Here is a 6,751-nt window from a genome sequence, read left to right as displayed (position 1 = left end):
CTACCCCACAAGGAGGAAGGAGGCATGATGTGACATTCACTCCTACCCCACAAGGAGGAAGGAGGCATGATGTGACATTCACTCCTACCTCACAAGGAGGAAGGAGGCATGATGTGACATTCACTCCTACCTCACAAGGAGGAAGGAGGCATGATGTGACATTCACTCCTACCTCACAAGGAGGAAGGAGGCATGATGTGACATTCACTCCTACCTCACAAGGAGGAAGGAGGCATGATGTGACATTCACTCCTACCTCACAAGGAGGAAGGAGCCATGATGTTACATTCACTCCTACCTCACAAGGAGGAAGGAGGCATGATGTGACATTCACTCCTACCCCACAAGGAGGAAGGAGGCATGATGTGACATTCACTCCTACCCCACAAGGAGGAAGGAGGCATGATGTGACATTCACTCCTACCCCACAAGGAGGAAGGAGGCATGATGTGACATTCACTCCTACCCCACAAGGAGGAAGGAGGCATGATGTGACATTCACTCCTACCCCACAAGGAGGAAGGAGGCATGATGTGACATTCACTCCTACCTCACAAGGAGGAAGGAGGCATGATGTGACATTCACTCCTACCTCACAAGGAGGAAGGAGGCATGATGTGACATTCACTCCTACCTCACAAGGAGGAAGGAGGCATGATGTGACATTCACTCCTACCTCACAAGGAGGAAGGAGGCATGATGTGACATTCACTCCTACCTCACAAGGAGGAAGGAGCCATGATGTTACATTCACTCCTACCTCACAAGGAGGAAGGAGGCATGATGTGACATTCACTCCTACCCCACAAGGAGGAAGGAGGCATGATGTGACATTCACTCCTACCCCACAAGGAGGAAGGAGGCATGATGTGACATTCACTCCTACCTCACAAGGAGGAAGGAGGCATAATGTGACATTCACTCCTACCTCACAAGGAGGAAGGAGGCATACTGTGACATTCACTCCTACCTCACAAGGAGGAAGGAGGCATAATGTGACATTCACTCCTACCCCACAAGGCAAAGAGATGATTTTGAATTGCCATATTGTCATAATAATAATTACCATATTGTCATACTTCCAAACATCAATCATTCATCAAATTTAGAGGCCCTATCATTTATATCCTTATATATAAATATCTATATATTTCTGCCTCTCTGTAGATTACATGATTTACTTTGATGTGTTATATTTTATTTTGTGTGTTTTTTTGTTGTATTGTTTATTTCCCCTTTTTGTGCAGACTATGTTTTTATTTATTTATTGCACAGCTGCCCCTCTTTGCCAACTTGTAGTCTTTTGTATTTTGTATTGTTCTTTTTTGTTCTTGCTTAATGTAAATCGCTCTGGATTAAGAACGTCTGCTAAATGCCTAAATTGTAAATTGTAAATTAATGAACTTTTAATCTGCTTCATCAACAACCTCTTCCATACAGGAAAGGATTCCAAATAAGCCAGTCTGGCTTCTTCCTTTCCTTGAATTGTGTTTTTGTTCTTTGATATGTATCGTCTATTTTTTATACTATGTGCTAAATAAATAAACCAATAAAACCATCTGACACTGACTTCACTTAATGTCAAACAGAAGTCGGGGAGAGGCAGCTTTATATAGACTGACTTCACTCTGATGTCAAACAGAAGTCAGGGAGAAGCAGCTTTATATAGACTGACTTCACTTCATGTCAAACAGAAGTCAGGGAGAAGCAGCTTTATATAGACTGACTTCACTTCATGTCAAACAGAAGTCAGGGAGAAGCAGCTTTATATAGACTGACTTCACTCTGATGTCAAACAGAAGTCAGGGAGAAGCAGCTTTATATAGACTGACTTCACTCTGATGTCAAACAGAAGTCGGGGAGAAGCAGCTTTATATAGACTGACTTCACTCTGATGTCAAACAGAAGTCGGGGAGAGGCAGCTTTATATAGACTGACTTCACTTCATGTCAAACAGAAGTCGGGGAGAGGCAGCTTTATATAGACTGACTTCACTCTGATGTCAAACAGAAGTCGGGGAGAAGCAGCTTTATATAGACTGACTTCACTCTGATGTCAAACAGAAGTCGGGGAGAGGCAGCTTTATATAGACTGACTTCACTCTGATGTCAAACAGAAGTCGGGGAGAAGCAGCTTTATATAGACTGACTTCACTCTGATGTCAAACAGAAGTCAGGGAGAGGCAGCTTTATATAGACTGACTTCACTCTGATGTCAAACAGAAGTCGGGGAGAAGCAGCTTTATATAGACTGACTTCACTCTGATGTCAAACAGAAGTCGGGGAGAAGCAGCTTTATATAGACTGACTTCACTCTGATGTCAAACAGAAGTCGGGGAGAGGCAGCTTTATATAGACTGACTTCACTTCATGTCAAACAGAAGTCGGGGAGAAGCAGCTTTATATAGACTGACTTCACTTCATGTCAAACAGAAGTCGGGGAGAAGCAGCTTTATATAGACTGACTTCACTTCATGTCAAACAGAAGTCGGGGAGAAGCAGCTTTATATAGACTGACTTCACTTCATGTCAAACAGAAGTCGGGGAGAAGCAGCTTTATATAGACTGACTTCACTTCATGTCAAACAGAAGTCGGGGAGAGGCAGCTTTATATAGACTGACTTCACTCTGATGTCAAACAGAAGTCGGGGAGAGGCAGCTTTATATAGACTGACTTCACTTCATGTCAAACAGAAGTCAGGGAGAGGCAGCTTTATATAGACTGACTTCACTCTGATGTCAAACAGAAGTCAGGGAGAAGCAGCTTTATATAGACTGACTTCACTTCATGTCAAACAGAAGTCAGGGAGAGGCAGCTTTATATAGACTGACTTCACTTCATGTCAAACAGAAGTCAGGGAGAGGCAGCTTTATATAGACTGACTTCACTTCATGTCAAACAGAAGTCAGGGAGAGGCAGCTTTATATAGACTGACTTCACTTCATGTCAAACAGAAGTCAGGGAGAAGCAGCTTTATATAGACTGACTTCACTCTGATGTCAAACAGAAGTCAGGGAGAGGCAGCTTTATATAGACTGACTTCACTCTGATGTCAAACAGAAGTCAGGGAGAAGCAGCTTTATATAGACTGACTTCACTTCATGTCAAACAGAAGTCAGGGAGAGGCAGCTTTATATAGACTGACTTCACTTCATGTCAAACAGAAGTCAGGGAGAGGCAGCTTTATATAGACTGACTTCACTTCATGTCAAACAGAAGTCAGGGAGAGGCAGCTTTATATAGACTGACTTCACTTCATGTCAAACAGAAGTCAGGGAGAGGCAGCTTTATATAGACTGACTTCACTCTGATGTCAAACAGAAGTCAGGGAGAAGCAGCTTTATATAGACTGACTTCACTTCATGTCAAACAGAAGTCAGGGAGAAGCAGCTTTATATAGACTGACTTCACTCTGATGTCAAACAGAAGTCGGGGAGAGGCAGCTTTATATAGACTGACTTCACTCTGATGTCAAACAGAAGTCGGGGAGAGGCAGCTTTATATAGACTGACTTCACTCTGATGTCAAACAGAAGTCAGGGAGAAGCAGCTTTATATAGACTGACTTCACTTCATGTCAAACAGAAGTCAGGGAGAGGCAGCTTTATATAGACTGACTTCACTTCATGTCAAACAGAAGTCAGGGAGAGGCAGCTTTATATAGACTGACTTCACTTCATGTCAAACAGAAGTCAGGGAGAAGCAGCTTTATATAGACTGACTTCACTTCATGTCAAACAGAAGTCAGGGAGAAGCAGCTTTATATAGACTGACTTCACTTCATGTCAAACAGAAGTCAGGGAGAAGCAGCTTTATATAGCAGGTCTCACACAGGTGAGATGATCAGGGCTCGTTAGGGCTGAGTGACAGCAGGTGAGATGATCAGGGCTCGTTAGGGCTAAGTGACAGCAGGTGAGGTGGATCCCATCCAGGGGGACAGACAGGGGGGGGGAGGGTTGCTGACTACTCTGAGAACAGATTCTACAAATGTTTCTCTGTCAGTAGTTCTCAAACTATTTCATGTCAAGGACCCCCCAGAATTATATGTAACTGGCCGCCATCTGAAAATATGTTGTTCCAGGGACCCCCCCCCCCCCCCCAGAAGCAAATACGATTTGATTTAAAACGTTCGCTCTGAAAGAATATATATTCAGAGATTTGCGCCACATCTTTCAAAAGTAGCAGATCTACAAGCTTGTGCGCGATGAGCTTGTAGAACTGTAGGTTGTAGATCTGTAGCTTGTAGATCTGCTATTTTTCAACAGCTAAAGTATAACATAATAATGCATAAACCACCAAAAGGGGTTCCCGCCCAGAACGGGATAGACTCTTTTCTACAATATCTATACCATTAGTACCATCATGCTGGCCTTGATCCTGAATTTATGATTTACAATGTAGGCATTTTATCAGACTATTAATCCAGAGCGATTTACAGTAAATCAAGAACAACACATGGTGATACAATAGTCATGAAGTGAATTAACAACTTCACCCACAAGGGGGCAGTATACAGCCATGAAGGGGAGTGCAGTTTGCTCTGAAGAGAGCTCTAGCTTCACATCAAATGAACAACACACACACACACGTCCATCTCTGTCTACATTGGATTGAAATTGATGACATCATGTTCTTGCATTTATATTTCATAGCGATAAATGAACAATTCTATTTGATCAATATATTCGTCTGTCTGTCAGTCTGTCTGTCCATCCGTCCGTCCCTCTCTCCCTCCCTGACCTCTCACCCCTCGCATATCTCTCTCTCTCTCTCTCTCTCTCTCTCTCTCTCTCTCTCTCTCTCTCTCTCTCTCTCTCTCTCTCTCTCTCTCATTGTAACAGATTGATTGGGTGTAGCTATGGCTGCAGGCTTGTACAGTGTGTGTGTGTGTGTGTGTGTGTGTGTGTGTGTGTGCGTGCGTGCGTGGGGGGGTCATGATTCAATCAGGGACACAGTGCAGTGAGACATAATATGCTGCTGAGGTGTGTGTGTGTGTGTGTGTGTGTGGGGGGGGGGGGGGGGGGTGTGGGGGGGATGGGGTGGGGTTGTGTGTGTGTGTGTGTGGGGGGGGGGTTGCGGGGGGGGGGTGGGGGTGTTGTGTGCCCGATGGTTTATTCATTAAAGCGGGGTCCAGAGAGACCCCCATCTGCTGCCCTGTGAAATGAAAGGAGGGATGGATGCTATTGTATTGGAGGGGGGGGGGGGGAGGGGGGGGGGGTATCGCACCACAGGGGGCTTAGGGACCCTCCCTTGGCACGTGCCTAAGCTGCTTGTAGGCTGTCAGTCTGCCTGTCTGTCTGCCTGTCTGCCTGTCTGCCTGTCTGTCTGTCTGTCTGTCTGTCTGTCTGTCTGTCTGTCTGTCTGTCTGTCTGTCTGTCTGTCTGTCTGTCTGTCTGTCTCACTCCACTGTGGTTTTTACTGCAACAACATGAACATACATTTCATGTTTTGTAAAATCTGGTCCTAAATGAGTTAAAATCACACCCGTGTGAAGTGAGGGGCGCTAATATATTAAAGTCTGATGTAATGTAATGGTGATGTAAAACAAACGGTGACAACACAAACATTAAACGCCATTAACAATAAAGAGACAATATGACGTAATGAGGCTCATTATGACGTACATTTTCCCTTCATTGTCAATGTGTTTGCAAAACAAACATTGAACTAAAGACAAACATTAAACTTGTCTTTAGTCTGAAGTTAGCGCCCCTCCTATACTATGGTACCAACATCAATACAGCTAAACATCAGATGGTGGTCCATGGCTCAAATGGGTCTGAGAGGCTAAATGTCATCAGATGGTGGTCCGTGGCTCAAATGGGTCTGAGAGGCTAAATGTCATCAAACGGTGGTCCGTGGCTCAAATGGGTCTGAGAGGCTAAATGTCATCAAACGGTGGTCCGTGGCTCAAATGGGTCTGAGAGGCTAAATGTCATCAAATGGTGGTCCGTGGCTCAAATGGGTCTGAGAGGCTAAATGTCATCAAACGGTGGTCCGTGGCTCAAATGGGTCTGAGAGGCTAAATGTCATCAAACGGTGGTCCGTGGCTCAAATGGGTCTGAGAGGCTAAATGTCATCAAACGGTGGTCCGTGGCTCAGATGGGTCTGAGAGGCTAAATGTCATCGAATGGTGGTCCGTGGCTCAAATGGGTCTGAGAGGCTAAATGTCATCAGATGGTGGTCCGTGGCTCAAATGGGTCTGAGAGGCTAAATGTCATCAAATGGTGGTCCGTGGCTCAAATGGGTCTGAGAGGCTAAATGTCATCAAACGGTGGTCCGTGGCTCAGATGGGTCTGAGAGGCTAAATGTCATCAAACGGTGGTCCGTGGCTCAAATGGGTCTGAGAGGCTAAATGTCATCAAACGGTGGTCCGTGGCTCAAATGGGTCTGAGAGGCTAAATGTCATCAAACGGTGGTCCGTGGCTCAGATGGGTCTGAGAGGCTAAATGTCATCAAATGGTGGTCCGTGGCTCAGATGGGTCTGAGAGGCTAAATGTCATCAAATGGTGGTCCGTGGCTCAGATGGGTCTGAGAGGCTAAATGTCATCAAATGGTGGTCCGTGGCTCAGATGGGTCTGAGAGGCTAAATGTCATCAAACGGTGGTCCGTGGCTCAGATGGGTCTGAGAGGCTAAATGTCATCAAATGGTGGTCCGTGGCTCAGATGGGTCTGAGAGGCTAAATGTCATCAAATGGTGGTCCGTGGCTCAAATGGGTCTGAGAGGCTAAATGTCATCAAACGGTGGTCCG

The sequence above is a fragment of the Electrona antarctica genome (assembly GCF_951216825.1).
Source record: "Electrona antarctica genome assembly, chromosome: 5".
NCBI lineage: Eukaryota > Metazoa > Chordata > Actinopteri > Myctophiformes > Myctophidae > Electrona > Electrona antarctica.
Note: the sequence above shows the minus strand (reverse complement) of the source record.